This window comes from Chiroxiphia lanceolata, chromosome 3, assembly GCF_009829145.1.
Source record: "Chiroxiphia lanceolata isolate bChiLan1 chromosome 3, bChiLan1.pri, whole genome shotgun sequence".
Taxonomy (NCBI): domain Eukaryota; kingdom Metazoa; phylum Chordata; class Aves; order Passeriformes; family Pipridae; genus Chiroxiphia; species Chiroxiphia lanceolata.
In genome coordinates, this window is record NC_045639.1 from 35,931,392 (window position 1) to 35,951,205 (window position 19,814).

A 19,814-nucleotide genomic window follows, 5' to 3' on the forward strand; every position below is an offset into this window, starting at 1 on the left:
CAAGAATTACCAGACTTAGTCAGCAGTTCTTAGAATGGTGAACCTCCTTGGGTGACTGTAGTTTTTATGCTCACTTACATCACAAGTTCTTGGAGTAGCAGGTCAGTAGTTGTAGTGTGACCTTTTACCAGGGTTCAGCCTAGACTGGTTTAATTATATTCTGGGTTGCTTCACAGTTATACAGGCTTGATGGAATAATTTTGGCTCAGAGCCTCATGAATGATCAAATGGAATATGCAGAATGAGGCTGGCTTCTTAGCAGTTTATGTACTTCGTCTCTTTTGTACACTTATATGTACACTTGTTCTTATTTTCACAAATGCCTGTTTGGGATAAGTCACATGCCATAGCTAAATGTGTTCCTGCTTGATTAGAAATGGTAAGAAAGGTGAAAATGTAATTCCAAGGAGCATTGCTGTACAGAAAAAAAAAAAAAAGGAAACCCCAAAGTTTAAACTGTAACTTATGCTTTGATTCATCAGTAAGCAGTTCAAAAAAGAGAACACAGAAAAGTTTCAGGCTTATGACATAATGCTAAATTACTTCCTGTCTGTGTTGGCATTCTGTGCCTGGTAAAGACTGCTGCAATTCTACTCAGAGGCAGTGAAGTGAAGACCTCCTTTTGTCTTTCTTTTAAAGATGGTCACTCAAGTGCCATGAAATCTTGGATTAGTTTTGGGTAAATGGCATCCTCACAGATGCAATGATGATTAAGAAAAATAAGCAGACTAAAGAGTCTTTAAGGATCACTGAGCAGTTTGTGAAAGGGTAGACAAGTGGTATAAAGACCATTCAGCATGTGGAATGTTTTAAGAAACAATATCCCCAAGCTGGTGTGCATGTCATTGTAAAAATCAACATAAAACATAAAAAAATATTGTAGTGAAATTATATGTGCATATATTAATGAAAGCAATAGTCTCATACATAGGTTAAAATTAATACTTTTTTTTTTCTTTTTGAAAATATGACTGTGATTTGTATTCAGATTCTGTAGGGGTTTTTTGCCCATTTGCAAAATTTCCTTGGGAATAATATTGCAAAATGTTTGGAAAGCTCTGTGTTACTGCAGTCTGAAATTCTGTAGTTGCCTCATTGGTACCTTGTAGAGAGGTCTGTGAAAATCTAGGAGCCTCATGGCACCTTTGTCTGTTGTTGTCTATGAAGAAGACATCTTTATCCTCAGCTTCAGTCTAGAGTGATTAGACATTATCTGCAGCAGTCCTCACAGTATTACATTTCATTTCTCTGTGACGAAAAATTGTTTTTATGAAATCCCTACATGACTAACTTGGAAACTTTGACTTTTATTTTTTCCATTGATTTCAGTCACTGTTGGTAAGCTGAGAGGCAAGTAACACTGCAGGTACCAAGGTTGAAATCCTGGGGTTTTAAACTACGTAATGGCTGAATTTAGATGCTTAAAAGTCATCAGTTGATAAAATTATTCAATAGCATCCCTGCTGAAATACCCCTAATACTGAGACAAATTTCCAAGACATCTTAGAAAATTTTTGAAAAGGAAAGTCATTTTCAGCAGAATAGGCAACATCTGCAACTTTAGGTCATCAGGAGTGGCAGATTCAACATTGTGAATCAATAAATATAATCAGCTAACAGTAAAATCCCATACTACAACGTTGCTTTGCGAAAAAAGATGGTTTAGTCAACAGCAATTTGTCTTGTATATCTTTCTTAAAGGTAAAAATGCAAATTGCGGAAATGCTTTATGCATTCAATTAAGTTCTTGGGTGCTGGGATTTTTTTCAGTTGTAGTCATCTCATCAGAAAACGTAGAATACTTTTTGAAACAACACTAACAAACATGTACAGAGTTCATAGCTTCTTGTTACTCCAGTCTTGCTGAGTGTGCCTGTGAGCTGCTGAGCATGTACTAGGGACCAGTGAAAGCTCCTGAGATGCACACAGCAATTTACAGTACAACTTTAAATCAGGTAATTTCCATTGTAGCTTTTATGCTGCATCCTTTGTAATGTTTTAAAAGCAATCCTGAGAATCCTGTGGGATTACAATTTATATGACGAGCATGTAAACCTTATATCTATTTGAACTTGGTTACATGCATGCTTATTTTATTCATATTTATAAAAATACTTTGCAAGATTATTATCAATGAAATTTATGTTTCCTGCTATATTTTTAAAGACTTGTTCATTTATTGTTATATGCCTGTGTGAAAAAGGAGGGCGGTATTAAGTTTCTGTTCTCAAGTCAGTTACTGACTATAAGTGACTTTGGGCATTCATTTTATTCAAAAACAACCTTTGTATTTTCTAAGATCCTACTCTTATTTTTCATAATTAGTGAGAAGCTACCATTTCAACTGGAGCTGAACAGGTTTTTGACTGGAAACGAGATCAGTCTGTCTGTATTGGTGGTCATTTTTGTGAATGTTCTGTGAAGCTCTGGTTTGCTCAGTTTCCACAAATTCAGGATGAAGTTGGTAATTTATATGTCTGCTGAGTATTCTGATGCCCAAAGGATAATAAAGAAAGATGCTGTATTTTCTAAGGTCTTTTAGCTTTATGTGATGGATTTGTTTAAATGAGAATAATTTCTTGAAGCGGAATGTTTTGAGGTTTATATATGTGCTTTATACCTCCCTCCATACCCAAAGAAAAGACAAGCAGATCATTCATACTGTCTTTCAGTAGAAATCTATGAAAACTGGAGTGGATATAAGAGGTTAAAGGCATGCCTTCAAGTAAATGCCCACACTTTAAACAGTTGAAGTTTGGTGAGATAAATTATTCTGCTCCATGAAGGGTATATAAACACAAAATCAAGAATCACGTGATTACATTTCTGTGCTAGCTTACATGGATAAGCATAGTGCAGTTGCAACTATGTAGGTTTCAGCATGCCGACACCCAGATTGTCATTAAAATTTGTTTATGCAGATCACTTCAAGCATTTGTCTCTGGCTGCTGCTGTAGACAAATATATCTTACAGTCAGTGTCACTGCTTCTTCACTGTTATTTGTGCTAAAATTGATTAAACTCAGATAGTGGTTACATCATAATACAGTCACACATTTTAGGTATGCATACAAACAAGAGTAGTGTGTCAAAGTGCTCTTTTGCCATTCTAGGGCTTTTTATAATATTTCAGGCTTCTGACATGATTTAAGATGCAACTTACTTGTGAAGAAATATTTTTTATTTCTTATTTACTGTAATATTTCATGTTACAGCTATATAAAAAAAAAGCAAAATTCACTCCAACATCAGCAAGGACTGAAATTCATAGTTACTTGGTCTTCTTAGCTAGATATAGCATAACAATCTTCTCTAACCACTGCTTAAGTGTACAAAGTTCCCTTGCACAATTGTCAATATCTGAGACTGTAAAATGGGAAAGGCTACATTTTCAAGTATCCTGAAAAAGGCTGCAGCACAACCACAAGGACCCTTGCTGAAGCAAAATTAATTGAAGTTTAGCATCAACTGATACACACTGGCAGTCAGTGTGAGCAGACACAGCCCTAGACCAAATAGAGTTCCATGGCTGTACAGTCGCAATTGCATTGCATGCAAAATGAGAGAAAACGTTCCTCGTTGGTCACTGCTGATGAAAGGACTTCAAAGCTAATCTCTGTTTGCTATACAGTAGTAGTTTTTTATCTTCCTCTCTGTGAGCACAGCCCTGAAATAACCCAGGTGCATAGATGTCACAAGGATGAGAATATATAGAGGCAAACAGCGGCACTAGCTGGAGCTGGGTATCCTGAATAGCTTTTGGTGCCTAGGTCTCAATATCAGCTGTATTTTAATTCTAAGAGGACTTAACCAAAATGGTGGCCAGTGTCTTCTGTCAGCTGGTCAAGAAGCCTGGCAAGTGCTTACATCACTGTAAACTGGTTAAGATTAGATTGAGATGAAGCTTTTGGCAGTTCAGTTCCTGACAAATTAAATGCCAATAGCTACAAATCTAAACAACACTTTTGGCCAAAGTTGGAAAAAAATCCTAGCAATTAATAGAGGGAAATAAACATGGCTTTCTAAAAGTCACTCATAGAGTACTTCCTGACTGTCTGTACTTCAAGTTATAGCTACTGTAATGTCTTCAGTTCATTGTATCTCTGACAGCTTTACGTGTTATTCTTCACTCCATGTTAAGATCAATCTCCACTGTAATTAAGAAGTGTGTGCCTTTTTAAAAGCTAAATTCTTTGCAACGTGTTACCATTCCAGCATATAAAAGTCCCTTGCATTAATTATAATTAAAGATGGGATTACATTGATGACAAACATTTTAAATGAAGACAGTTTTTTCCACAGTCATGAGCCAGGGTATTGTTCATGTTCTACATTTTCAGCCAAGGATTTCAGGGACATTTGTGCTTATAGAATCACTTTGTTATGAGTTGTCTTTCTCTTTTGGATCCAGGATTTAATATTTTAGTCTATCTTGGTTTTTTGAAAGCTTTTATTTATTACAAGATCAAAAGCAATGAGTTTGAGTCTGAATAATTGTTATGCTTGGTCAGTGTTTGATAGTTGCCAAAGTTAATAATAACAAGATGCCGGTAAGTATTTTATTCCTTTAATCAGTTTATTGCTTTGCGTAGTACTTACTTATATTGCATCCTGAGTTTGGTAGAGACCATCATAAGTCCAGTTTCCAACTCAAGGACTTTCAAAATTAGGTCACCTGAACAGCAGCCAAGCTATCTACCTCTACATAAAAATGTCACTTGCAATTCTTTAGCTGTTATTGCATACATCCACCAGCTCTATTATTAAAAAAACCCACTGACTAAGTTCCTGATCCTACTAGAAGTTTTGACATTCTGTTACAAGCTGAGAAAACAACACAACTGTAGCTTAGGAATTTCATCAGTGTAAATGAACCTCTACGTAAGTTGAATGAATTTGTTGCTATGGCATATGTCCATGACTGATTTGCCTCACCAGGTTTTCTGAAAGATACTTCAATATGGCCAAGAATACACTAGGATATGACACTTTTACCTTTGATGTTCATGTTTGATGTCAGCAATACCTTTGAAGAATATATGCTTAAATTACATAGACATTGTTACATGAAGAATATTATTATTGACTGTTGTTTTGAATTAGCATGTAAAGGCTTCATGCAAGATCACTGTACTGGTGTTAGTACAAAAATATCACCCCTCCCTCAGGGATCATATATTTAGGACACAGGGAACACAAAATTATATGTTAAGAAGTGTCTTTTTAAATTGCTGAATTGCCAAATTCCAGAAGTTTGTGTCCCAGTTTCCCCAATATTTATTTATTTTCAGACATTTACAGTCTCAGTAAGTTTTCCAAGTACGATATGAAAGATGAGATCTCCAAATTAATTCAAAAGACAAGGCCTGGGAAGCAAGGATTAAATGGGATTGTTGAAAATAAGTCTGTTTATACAACTAACTGAACATAAAACCCCTTGATCAAAACAAAAAATTAACTAGTAGCATCTGTATCTTTAGTCATGATTCTAAGGAACTTTCTAAGTACTAACTCACGAAGTTAAGAAAAAAAAAGATCAGGACTTTATTCCAATAAAATTATGGTTTAATAATTTCCTAATAAAATATAGAGTTTGCAATAGTTGATTGTAATGTCTATTCCTCATCTTTTTTACTGTTTTGCCACTAGCCTTTGAATTGCCTTTGAAGCAAACTACAAAATGACATCAAGCCAGAGATCAAAAATATTTCACCCACCTATTCTTTTAGCCCAGTGTTAGTATAACCAGTGCCTACAAAAGCATCAAGTACAAGCATCAGTAAATAGCAGCCCACTGGGACACAGTACTGATTCTTTCCATAGGAGGTTGTCTGATTAACAGTTCCTTCCTTCTGGCAAGACATTTCGTAGTGACGTAAACCCTGGATTGATTCCTGAAATCCAACCATCAATCTTGGCACTTTTCTGTTCCCTTTCAGAGGATCTTACCCTCTTGGGATGGATTTCCAAACAGCCAAGGACAGAGGGATTTTATTTTTGTAGTGCCAAAAATGACAGCAAAACCCAAGGCAACTGCTTCTAATTTCTGGGATCTCTCATTCATTAACAAAGCCACCACCTCTTCAGTGTCTTAGCATTTCTTACAAGACTTCTGAGGCTCCCTCTGTCTTTCAGCATTTTAATTCTTTTCCACTAAAGGTCCTTTCCAAAGACAGTGACAAATGGACTGTGATCATTTTTCCATAGCAACTTGCCTATCTCAGTTGTTTTGGGACTGCCTCAGTGTGCTCTGGTCACTCCTTGGCAGCAGTCAGCTGGAGCTCACTTGGGTTGTCAAGGTCATGGAAAAGATGCAGCTGTTGTTATAAATAGACATGAATTGAAAACTGTATGCAAACTCCTTGCCTGTTCAGGAGATCCTTGATAGGGAAACCTATATCAGTTTGGCCCAACAAGTTCATATTTGAAGCAAAGGTAGAAGTTAGAGTGTGGTACTCTCCTGGGAGTCTGGCTTTCTTCTCATCTGAGGGGAGCAGAATCTCATTCTGCTCAGAATCTCAGATCCAGCCATTTAAGAGGAAATGTAAATCTTCTGGCAGATGTTTTAAGCAGAAACACTGTTTTGCCAAGGGAACATAGTCTACTCTCATCATTGTTTTAGGCTGTTGTAGCTACTTTTAAGTGCCTGGATGGCAGTGTTCCCCCTTTATTAATGTCCAGCTTCCTTGGGACTGTTGTTAGAAGTAGCTATTACTGTTATGATTTTTTTTTTCAAATAGCGTCCTTCCTATAGCAGTCACTATTTGGCCTCTTCTGAATTATTAATAGAAATAAGAAAGGTCTTGCTCTGCATTAGCAAGTTAGAAACAGTAGTAATTAAAAAATTTAATTAGATCAGACAGACCACTTTCCAAACACCTTTTCCTGCACTGATTTTGGAGACCCAGTTCACGTTTTTTCCCTAATATTGAAGCCAGTTGTTGCATTATCTGAGCTTGAATCTCTGAATTCTCTTTCACTGAGGTTTTTGTATGTTTCAGCCTGTCAAGGCGATTTCTAGCATCAGTCACTTTTTTCAGTCTCTTTTTTCTGCTCTGCAATATGTTTGATCTTTTAAAATCTCATTAATTAAGTAATTTACTTGAAATATGGTGGATTTTAATTTAGATCCAATTTCAGTCATTTAAAAGGGGAAAAAAAAGATGTTGCAACTTTAAATTGCATTTTTCTGGACTGACTGGTATTCTGTTTTCTGGATACAAGAATCTCTCCTATTGAAGGTCTTCCACTTTGGACAAAATAATATCTTCATCAGAGTCAGAATGAGAGTTTATCCTCAGTGTAAGGGCAGACCTCAAGGGGTAGGGGACCCCACAATTCTGTTAGTGCTTCAAGTGATAGGTGAGTTTCAGGTGAGTCCAGGATACAGAAAGCACAATGTATCTTTTTTCTAAATTCCTTCTCCAAATGAAGTAGAAATTGGGAGCTTAGATCTTTGTCTTTCCAAGTGTGTATTTTAAGTAATAGGCTATGAATTTTAAAGAAAAAGGAAAAGAAAGTGAGTGGAAATACCTTTCTCTCATTCATTATCTGTATGTAAGCTAAATACCTTTCTAACAAGGAAAGAATTTTACCATTTACCTTTATAGGTCCAAAGCAGGACATTAACACTATATGGGTTGACCATTACTTCAGCCTTTGCTGGCATGATATATATTTTGCTCCATTTCAATGTTTTTTCTCATCTTTGGGATGAGTATTCTTTTTACTCTGTACAGTCTACAAACCTAAAGCAGTGTAGCTCTTTCTGATATTGCCAGTTTTACAAATAATAACAGCAGTGAAGTCAACAAACAATCTGAGTCATGTCAACATAGAGGAAGAAAACAAGATGGCAAAGGACTCTACTGTTTATCAGCAAAATTGTGACTAACTTGAAATAGGACACTATTTTATTAGCTCACTGAAATTTTTCAGAATATACCATCTTCAAGTAATTTCGGGAAAAGTTTTTATTATCTCCAAACTCATTCCCTACTGAAGATGTCACTCAAAACTAGTCCAGAGGAACCTTTTTCATTCTGAATAAAAGTTTTTCAACTGTAGTTCCTATTATGCTCCTTCATATCACTGCATTCTGTGTCTTTCTCTTCAAATTCTGAATATACTTTCTTCATACTCCAAATTTCTGGCTCTTAGTGCCATCCTAATTGTATACTATATACTTTATGATATTGAGCAGTTTTTCTTCTTTTTGTTTTATTTTCCTTAGCCAAAAAATTGTGCTAGTAAATCTTAACTTTCTTAGAGTATATTTTTTCTGATATCAGTTACTGTCCATTCAATGCCTGGAAATCACTAGGATGAAATTCTACATATACAGTAGGTGTAAATGCTTGGTAAAATTAGCTTCATTGCTGTGTTTGTTGTCCTAGTTTTCTGATAATTCCAATCAGAGGAGAGGAGAGGAGAGGAATCATGAATGGTTGTGTTAAGCAGACTTGTGCACATATGACCCTGAAGTATGATCATGGTTTTACTTCATATGGGTCCAAGATAGGTTAAAAAAATCTGGGGGAAAGTTTAATCTAGTAGTCCAGATTTTAACCTGGTAATCTGCCCATCATTAAAGCTTTGAACTAAATTATCTCCTTAGCCTGTCTGTCTTGGAAGAACAGTGTATTCTGTGACCCATTTCACTGTAATTGCTTTTTGTGATGAAGTGGACATGTATCTACACTGGACAAGCATAGGTTTTAGTGGGAAAAGCAATATTGTGTGCATATATGTATATGTGCATAGGTACATGTGTGGAACATACAGGGACAATTTTAAAGATATGCCTATTTAGTGAGCAATATATTACACATGCAATATCTGATAGTGGTTGTTTTCTTTTGCTGCTCTTTGTTTTGTGATCTCTGTTAAGTAACGTGTAGCCCTATTTCATATCTCTTGCCATAAAACAGATGCTGAAATGCCCATTATACAAGTTATATTAAAAAGATTAATTATTCTTTAGTATATCTCAGTATGAAATTTAGTGCAAAGACTCACATTGTCATTTTCCATGCCACATTGTGGAAATGCATCTTTCACTCTAGGCTTATTAAATTAAGAAAGATGGCTTTCCTATCAGCTGCCTCTAAACTTTCAAACACTCTTTGCAAGCCAAATTTTATTTTTCATTTTCTTTTTCAAAGGTTGATTGACTGATTTAGGACCCTGTGGCAAGTTCATCAGGTATCATGAATTCATTCTAATTTCTTTTTGACAGTGTAATAATTCAAAGTTTGAGGCTCTGGCTGAATTCGTAGGAAGCATCATAGGTTGAGAAAGACAGAATCATGCTCTTCAGTGCTTAAACCAGTGGCAGGCCCAACTAATATCCTCTGAGGCCTATTAAAGCAAGAATGAACTCATTTGAATAACAAGGAAGCCTATAACTTTTGAGACTGTAAAACTGCAGACTGAATGCTTTGGATTGAAAAATTGCTATGATAAGCAGTGTCATATGTTTCTTGCTACTAGTTCAGTTAATATCACAACAGTGCCATAAAGCTGTAGTTACAAATTTTGTATTTGTGAGCTTTATTCTAAGACATGAGTAGGAACTTTCTTTTCTCTAAAAGACTTGAAAATCAGGCTCGAAAAGGCTGTATTTACTCCAGCCACATGTTACAGCAGAGGACTTTGTAATTTGATGACCCATTGTAGGATGTCCTGCTATTTTCCACAGGATTGCTCAGGGAATTTTATGAAAGCTGTCAATTTTGCCATAAAAAGCGATTTGAACTGGGGGCTGTAGTGAAACAGTGTATCACAGTTCTGCCCAAGATTTATCTGAACACTGTCATTAAGAAACATATGTTGCTGTGTCATATTGCTTATGGTATGAATCTTTATCTTAGTCAGTGCTGACAACTGTTGGATATAAACTAAAGCTCCTGCACTTCCTTTGACAATATCTAGACAATTTTTACTCTCAGAGTATTTCTAGTGTATAACTTTCTGTTCAGTTTGCATCACTTAAAAGAAATCCTTCTGAGTTTTGAAACCTTTTGACTTAATTCCAGCTACTGCCTAAGAATACAGTAGTTTAAATCTATAGGCATATGATATAGTGGAGAAAGATACTGTGAAGTTCAGTTACTAGTAAACTGTAGTTGGTTAATGAAGGTAGGGATCCATATGAAGTGACCTGCTTCTCCCCTACCCCAAACCCTGACCTGCAAAAGATATTTTAAAAAGAAAGGTTTGAGATAGCATGCTTGTCAGAGGGGCAGCACTCATTCATTTGACTGGGAAAAATATGTTAGGAGAACAGTTTGGTTTTAATCAGTGAGTGAAGTACTTAGGGGAGAGTATTTATCGGGAGACAGGAAAAATTACTACTGCTGTGAACTGTTTTTGAAAATTAGAAATCCAATATAGATTATATATCACCAAATTATGTTGTTGCATCAGATCCCTTTAACAGTTGCTCTCAGGTAAGTCAAGAAGTCTAACTTTCAGTATATGGTTTGTGATGTAGGCTACCTCCCTTTGCTTTGAATCACCTTGGCTGATCACCATTGATTGTTGAGGTATGTAAATACTCCTAACACTGGCAGACAGCAGGAACCAGCTGCATGATAGCTATCCAAACAGTAAATAAAGGCCCTGAGAAATATTCAAGGATCTTATAATAGCTTCCGTGACATTATGACATTTTAGAGAATGTCCTTTCCACTCTCTTTCTATTTTTTGTGGCAATGACTAAAATGTCCACATTATTGAATCAGAACAATAGAGTGCTAGAAAGGTATGGAAACTGTTTCAAGCACACATTTGCCTTATAGAATGCTTCTAACTGCTTCCCTTAAACGCTGGAAGAACCTTTACTGGTTTAAATTGGTTTTAGTAAGAGGATAGTCAATAATAATTCTCTAAAGTAGAAGTTCTTGAAGTTACTAAAACACTGTATAATATCTTCTAAAGCTATTTGCAAACCTCTTCTTTGATTATATTAAACTAATACTCATATAGTAGGCAGTCAAATTTGTTGGCAAAATTCTAGAGGAAGAGCTGCAGTTGTAAAAAATTAATTCAACCTTTTTTATTCATGACTTTAAAAAACTTGGAGACTGGAGAGTGTGGATTTGAGTATTGACACTGAATATTCAAGAAACGTGCTGGTGAGTTAGGCAAACAGTTCGTATCAGTGCTCTAGCAATTGCCGCTTTTAACTTTTGAGATGTACTAAATATTTTAAGGTATAGAGTAGGCTGATCAACAGTGTATGATCTTAATCATGTTGCATGTACTTTGCTACACAATCAAATTCCTGTATTTTGTACTCTTTCATTCAGAAAGCATATGCTGAAGTAAATACTGGTTTTTTACATTACAGTGTGTTAAAAAACATAGTTACTATAACTAGAATTTTATCATGAGATATATTATGCATTAAGATATTAAATTGTTTTGATATTAGTGTTGAAAAATAAATATCTAACTTGATGTCAGTATCTCTTCAGTTAGAACCAATAATTCAATGGGCACAAATTCTTCAAATCGCAGAAGCATAAACTGAACTTTGATACACAAATAACTACACTTCTACTTAGTGTTAAGTGTTTAGTCATTTGCATAAGTATTAACTTTAATGGGATTTATACATACTTTTAAAATTAAGTGCATATTTCAATGCACTAATGAATGTGGATTGGATTATGCATTGTGAATACCTAAATATTCTGAGGATTTTGGACCTACATGTCTATTTGGAGCCACTAAATGCACTCAGTGACACTGTATGTCTCCACAGGTTGCAGAATTAAGAAATAAAGCAGATTTGCCATATAACTGACAGTTTGTGTGGTAAGAGAGACCTAGAGATTGCTTTAAAAAATGTGTGATGACTAAGACGGTCTGCAAAATACCAGCTTCACAGTTGCTAGGGATTAGGTTGAACAGTATCCTTCCCCAGGTAAGTGAATTACCCACAGGGTTTATTTTTGGACTGATGCTGGAAATTACAATGGAATTACAAACGTGACAGGAATTTTTTGGTGATCTGGCATAAGGCCCTGTTTCATTTATGCTAAACTGTAAGTAGTTTCCTTTGCTTTTCCTCCCTTCCTCTGGCTTTTATGAGTTGATAAATAGTGAACTTTTATTTATTGCTTTTCCCATCGTCCAATCAATTTTTATTTCTGCTTGTAGCCTCTGCAGCTTGGATGGGAATTGTGCTGTCAGCTTTAAGCTCCTGAAAAGGGAGGTTTATAAAGGCAGTGCTGTTACAGACACAAAGCTCAGTCCTGTTGCTCATGCAGCTTCCATCATCTTGACTGGGAGTAGGCATTGAGGTCCTGGGCTTGCAAAGTGTCACTCATCCCCAGGAACCTGAGCTGTGTGGGACACAAGGATAGCCCTTGTGTAATTTTGCCTCCTTTATCATCAAAAAGAGTAGTAGTATTTAAGGGACCTAACTGTAAAAATACATATGGAAAATGTTTTGGCCAGCAATCAGGATGACCAACACTTAACTGAAATGATTTCAGAATGTGTTAAATACATGTGCCTTTCATTTGAAGAGGCTCCAGGTAGCAAGATGATATGATGTAGTTTAGCTGCTTAGCCCTGTGTATTTATATTTTGACAGATCTCTTTAGATACTATCTCATTTTCTTCCTAAGTAGCCTAGCATCCTTTTATATTGCTTTTTGAGAGAGAAAATACTGTCTGTAATGTTATTTGCTGAGATTTTTATCACAAAGAGTAGATGTAAAACAGAAAAGCTCTAATAATAACAAGACTTGATCTCTGATCATTATTGGTCTCAAAGAAGTTCCATTGGGCTGTGATGTTCAAGACTAATGAAAACTTTGAGCTTTTTCAGTGTATTTTCTCTTACTACAGGAATTTATATATATACACTCTAAATATAGATGTACTCTAAAGATTTTTCTGACAACATACTTAAACATTAAATCATCATAATCATCAGTTATATATAATGCTTACCAGATAGTTTCAAAGTGTGTCCATAATAACCCTGTTTCTAGTGTACCCAGCATTTTCATGAATGAAGTGGAAGTAATTTCAAAATCATTGCCAGTAAAGTTAATGGATGAAAAAGACTGAGAGAATAATAAACATTTATTAGGACAGGTAAATAATACAGAGTAACTGGAATTGCCTGGTAAATACAAAGATAGAACACATGTTCAACATCTGAAAAGGGGATCTCGAGCTATGATTTATTTCAGCAGAACCCCAGACAGCTACAGTGTAAATCTGAGCTTGTGAACCTGACAGATAATGGACTTACAGCCAAAGAGGTGGAGAATTGTTTGTCTGGTTGCTCCTCTTACCTTATACTTTAAGTCTTAATTAAATCTAAGATGTTATTGGGATAAACTTATCTTAGTCTCATTTAATTTTATTAAATTAAAATGACTTCTTAAAATAGACTTGCTGATCTTAATTATCTATTTATTGAAGGCATCTCATTTTAATAAATTTCCCACAGCTGTTTTTGATATCTTTTTCAAATTTCTGGGTAAATATTATAATGGTGTAACCAAGTTGGATAATGTTAAGGAAAGGTTATTCATACCCTGTGAAAGTGCTTGCCTTTTTGCACTATTTGTATGCAGGGTCTGGGGAAACCTTCATCTTGATTTCAATGCCTAAGTAGAGCACTTAAACATGAATGGTGTGAACAACTGTTAAATTTTCCAATACCTACATGATTTAGAGTATTATTAGCCTGTGCCATTCTTATGCACTTCCAGACACCAGAATCAGTAGCCCATGAAGAGATGATATCAATTATGTGAGGTAACACAGCCTGCCTAATACTGAGCAATGTACGTCACAGATGCAATATGGCATCCAACTGCAGTGTGTCCTATTTTACTTTCAGAATTCAAAACCAGAAAGTACAAATTGAGTTTGTTCAAAAGTTGGGTTCACCCCCTCCCAATAGCCTCACAGGGAATACAGCGTTGTTTTTCTCTGCAAACAGAGTAGCTTTGGAATGTGCCGTGTCCCACGCGCCCTCTTCAGAGCCGTATGACAGAAAACACAAGGTCTTCTTTTCTGACAACTCAGCTCCTGGTGAGGACCATCTTATGTGGTTTGGAAAGAGTAGTTGAACTGGCATTTTTGGACCTGGCATTATTTTTCATGGAACAGGGCAGGGGAACTTTTAAAACTTCAGAAGTCATATGTAAATCTGGAATCATGACAGGGCTCTGTGCACTGAGGTTTTCACATATATGTGGTTCTTAACAAAGTACAGTCACAAGAGTGAAGGTGAGTGAATCCTCAACTGAAGCTATAGGCTTCTGTAAGCCACAGCTCTCATAATAAGAGATGAGGAGTCTTAGATTTGGAGTTTAAACTTTATCCAGAAAATGTTTCATAGGAAATGACCTCAGATATTTCAGGAAAGCACTCAAGTGTCCTTTCTCTTTCTGTGCCTGTAGCTTTGTGCCCCTGTGATTGCCCATCAAGCCCTTATACCCTCTTCTGAAGCACTCAAGTCAGAAATTTAGTCTAGCTACAATATAACAGCTTCCGTATCACATTTTCTAACATTTTCTTCATCTTTCTGAAAGTTCAGAAGATCTGCAATGTCTTTACTCATTTAATGTTTTTCTTTTGCTGCCTAGTATAAGAAAATGAGTTACTGAGTTTACTAGAAACATACATTCAGTAGTTGCTGAACTTTTAGATAGAACCAGAAATAGAAATTTGTTATTTATGCTTTCAGAGCATAATGTATCAGAGAACTGCTCTAAAATGTCGTGCCCTTATTTAAATGTGTTTAAGCTCCTCGACACTTTCTTGGAAAAAAAACTAAGAAAACCTCTTTTGATTTGAACCTGTCAAGTTGGTCAGAATTGTTTTGTCAGATTAACATCTGTAGTTGCCACTTAAGTTTTTAGAAATTAAGCAAATCATAAGCAATGATCAGCAATTTCTATGAAATATTCAGGTATTTGAGGTATCTGTAGCTTTTAAAGAGTTAAAATATTGAAGTTCAGAAAACTTTCCTTTTTGAAGATATTTTTAAAACTTCCACAAAAAAGAGAACAAGAACAGAGTTATTGCTTTCTGTTCTCACAGGATTATCATTATATAGTAATAGATTTTGTGTCCAGAAAAAGCTAACATTATTATTTGATGTGGTTTTTCTCTCTTGCAAAAGTATCATACCCAATATTAGACTGCTAATTTCAATTTGAACTATGATTTAAAGGTTTTTACCCTTGTAAAACTGACATTTGCTGGTGGTTAAGAGAAGATACTGGTCAGGGAAAACTTTAGTCCTTATTTTTACTTCTCTCAGGGCAACCTGGAACTCCAATACCTCCTACAAAGCTTTGCTTATTTCTACCTATGTGGGACTGGATACCTGAATACTGAAAACAGACACAGAGTGAAGATGCCCTTGGACGTATTTGTAGTAGGAGGAATGCTCGAAAGGAGAAAAAGAGATATAGGGGTTGCTTACTGTTTGGAGTTCCCAGTCACCCCTTCTCCCTTCTGTGGAGGGAGGCGAGGACGGCTTCATGGTTCCTCACTGTGGACGATCTTTGGCTTGTTTCTCTCTTGTTTCTTTCCTTCTGGGAGAAGGAGAAAGATGAATTTTGTAGAGAGGACAGAAAATCCATTTTTTATTTTCTATCCTGTAGCCTAAGTGTGAAAGAACAACTAGCCCTTAATCAATCTTTCCAATGTTCATGAGAGTTTTGGAGATGCAGTGCATTACAGATGAGCAGTCCTGGGGTTGTGGGAGCACATTTGGGCAGAGAGGGCAGTGATGCTTACTGGTTGGCTTGTGCTTGTTTTGGTATGAGGGATACCTTCTCTCAGAGGACATGCTGTCCATGTGGGAATCTTTTAGCAGTCTGGATTTTAAATACTGGGATAGGAAAGAACAGTGATTGCTAAAACAGTGTATAAAAGCAGTGGTGCCTGAAATTAATGGACAGGGAACACTCTTAGGAAGTATAAGAAACAGAAGAGTAGTCTGGGAAGGAGTAGCAGTGTAAAGGAGCAGAAAGGAAACATTTATCTGTACTTTGAAGATTATACTCCTTTTTAAGGAGAGTTCCATTAAAGATAGCATATGTTCAGGACACTTAAATAGCAGAAGAGGTAGGGAAAGAACTAATTCTTAGAAAGAAAATGGGAAAAGAATAGTAGAGAATGGAACAGATGATTATTTCAAATGCTTATTTCTGTGGTGGCTGATGTCTGTACTTGTTTCAGGAGATGATGCTTTTGTAATAAATCTTCCTATCACTTCAAATGAGAATGGCAGAACATTTTATATTTGATCATTCTTTAAATAGATTACAATCCTCATCAAATACCCTCCAGTTTTCTTATTTCTCTCTCCTTCGTTAATTCTTTGTTATGAGTGGCTATAATTCCATTTTTACAAGTGTCACTAACAGAACCAAAATGGTAATATTTAAAGCAAATATTGACATTTAGTGGTATATTTTATGACAAACTATTTTTATGAGCATTTACAGGATGCACTGGGCAGAGCTGATCATGTCCATTCTCAGGCTCCTGAAAGAAGTTTTCAATGAGTAGCTACAACCTTAAAACTGTGGAGAATCATTGGATATGAAAGCCGGAAGTATTCTAAAGAAAAACAACAACTAATGTTGTTCTGATCCAAAATCTATAGAAATTATGCTATTCAAGCAAATATTTTTTTAAAAAATTAATCTCATTATTGAATCCTTTATAGAGCAAACTTTCTCAGTAGTGAAATTTGGGGGAGGAAGTATGATTCTTTATGGCAGGAAGATTTTGCTTTACAAAATATTTGGCATTTGCCCACCTTGAAGAGCCAAAAAGATTTCAAAGGCAGAATTTTCTCTGGTGGAATTATGTAGGTGGGCCTTCATGTTTTATGTACTGTAAATTCAAGAAGATGTGAAGGTGAAAAGTGTCAGGTGTGAAGTTCAGCTTATGGCCTGTTTTACAAGAAGAACTGAATATAATTGGAAATTTTTTCGTCTAGAGCATTAGAAGCACAGATCTAATTAATCAGGGATAGGTAGTCCACAGAGATTTCCAGAAAGCTTCAGTGTAAAGAGATAAATCCCCAGATGTATTTTATCAAGAAAGCTGTAGCAGCACCTGCCATAGTATTGGAAGAATGGAGGAATGAAATTGAAATGATGTTGTTGCGTCTTAATTCACCTTTTAATGAACAAGTTTTCTCTGCAGATGCTTGGAGTAAGGGGAAAGCAGGTACTAGAACCCTTTCCCATCCAGAATAATTGTTCAAAATAAGTAATTTTTGTCTTCTTTGTGCCCTGAACTATGGATTCAGTTAGCAGATTCAGTGGTGCTTCTGCCTCGAATGGCTTGTACCTGTGTTAAGAGTATTGCAGTGTCTTCTTGCCATAGAAGAGCATGTGATGCAGCTGTCTTTTCTGCTTTCCCCAAGAGTTTTCAACGCTTCTAGTCTTGGTTTTCTCCAGCACATTTCTATATGCAAAAGCTGAACCGTAAAGCATGCCGGTTTCAGCTGTCATAAGGTTGTCATGCATTTTTGTGACTAAATTTTCTGGTCTAATTATTTTTTGGACCAAAACAAAAATATTTTGTTGTTCTGAGGATCGAACCCTTGTGTTTCCTGTCAGTATTAGAAATAAGGAAAATAATCAGGCAAAAGTTGCTAACTCCTCCTTCTTTTTCAAAAGCCTTTTCCTTTTCTTCAGCTGGTGTTCTTCGTTTCTATAGATGAAAAAACCCCGTCTTCCAGGTACATGGTGTGACTCTTGGGGATGGTCCTGTGCAGGGCTAAGGGTTCAACTTGATGATCCTTGTGGGTCCCTTCCAACTCAGCATACTCTGTGATTCTGTGATTCCTTTATTGTGTCTGCACACCTGGAGGTTTGACTGGGAACATGTTCTGAAAAGTGATACTTTGAATAGGTGTTACTCCATGGAAAGCTGTATATCCCGTAGTTGTTAACGTCATGCTGTTAAATTAAATTAAACAGTTCAGTGTAACTAATTATCACTTCAATTATTTTCATAATTCCAACTCCAAGGCAACTTTGTATTCTTAGCTGGCTTAATCATATCACATAGCCGTGACTTCCAAGATGCTGTCCAAGGCAGAGAAACAGCTTACTTGGAAAGAGCTTATTAGGCTGCAAGGCAGAAGCGTTCCTGGTGACAGGCTCTCCTAGTTGTTTTGCAGCCCCTACTTGGCTGCCTATTTGGAAGCAGCTTCCATATCTTGAACTAGTGCTTAGGAAAGGACTGGACTTCTTTCATGGATGGAAATCTGATGAAGAACAGAGGTGTGAAGTGCCCAGCTAGCCTTGTTTTTCCTTGTTCTTACGTCAGCCAATCCCCAAAATGCCTCATCTTGAGAACACAGGAAACATCTCATTGAAACCTGTGACTTAAATCCTCCCCAGAGATTCCCTCCATCCTAAACTCTCTTACAAAAGGGATAAAGACTGTGAATCCAGAGAGGGCTGGGGGATTACTGGTCCAACAGACACACTGTATTCTCTACCTGGATATGAAGCCAGCGTGGACTTAACCCTGTGCACTAGTTTAAAGGTTAGAGGAAACCCCAGCCTTGCACTGCTTTGTGTTGTCAGTGAAATGCTAGAAGACAATGGAAAGCATTTTGAAAGGCTGCACTAGACAGAGGAAGATTAATCCCATGTGAGTGAACACTTTAGTCTGATTCATCCATCAGTCTTGCTGTGTGCGAAGTGAGCCCTGATGATGCATCAGTTATTGGCCTTGGTGCATAGCTTTTTTCCTTCTTTCACTTACAAATCTCTCTCAATTCCCATGTTTCCGAGGTTTTAGGCTTACACCATATTAAAGAAACACTGAGAATGATGCCTGGGCCAGTGAGAAAAGATAGCCTAAGACAATTTTTCTGTTTTGGTAGCTCCTTAAACCTAAAATTTCACAGACATCATTATTAGCATCTTACAGGCTAGATTTTTTTGGTTTTTTGATCAATCAGTGAGCAGCAGTTGATCCACAAAGACATTTTAGAGAGATTGCTACAGGTTAACAGGCTATGTTAAGAAGTAGATGTAGTCTCATAGAAATTTGTAGAGGTTACATTGATGCTAGGAGATTCAGCATACATCTTTTGCAAAGCTGTTAGAGGGCTGGGTAGGTACATTAACTCCAGTGACAAAATTTCTACAGTATGAGCTTGTTTGTCCTAACCTTATGGCTTCTGGTGGCAAATTCATCTCTGCACAAAATTATTTCCAGATGATTATTTTGATCAGAGAACTGATTGTAGGGGAAGTACATGTTCAAAATGCAGTGAGGTCATACCACCCTCCTTGTAAGGCTCTACAGAATGGTAGGGCAGCTGAGAACAATCTCAGTTTAATCTTGATTTAATCATCCCAGGAATACACAGAGGTCTGCTGTTTCATGAAGCAGATGGAAAGACAAAACTGCAAATTAAATCCGAAACTAACTGCTGATTCTCACTGTAAATATTTTCTGTTCTGAAAAAGGAACAGTGGGATAAGAAAATTATGCAATTCTAGGTAGTTACAGATTACAGGAGTTTCAGTGGAAGTACTTCTCTGATGCCCAGTGAGCATCTGTTGGTTACAAAGTGCTTGGTTTTAATACACCTTCTCTGTTCATCTGCAGGCCTCCACCCCTGCTGAGGGCTGATCTTTTTCGAACTGTATTTCTGAAATATTCCTGCAAGACTTTGCACTTTAAAAAACTTTTTTGGAAGTAGTAGGGCCTTTCATAAGGAAAGATAGGTAATGAACTTCAGTGTCTTAAAGGCCAGATTTTAGAGGTATTTAAATGCTATA

The 19,814-nt window shown here is 36.4% G+C and overlaps 1 protein-coding gene across 2 annotated transcripts in view; it reads left to right on the forward strand.

Moving 5' to 3' along the window:
* Nucleotides 1-19,814, forward strand: part of SMYD3 (SET and MYND domain containing 3) — a 409,206-nt gene that overhangs the window by 326,139 nt on the left and 63,253 nt on the right. The gene's annotated exons all lie outside the window — the stretch shown is intronic.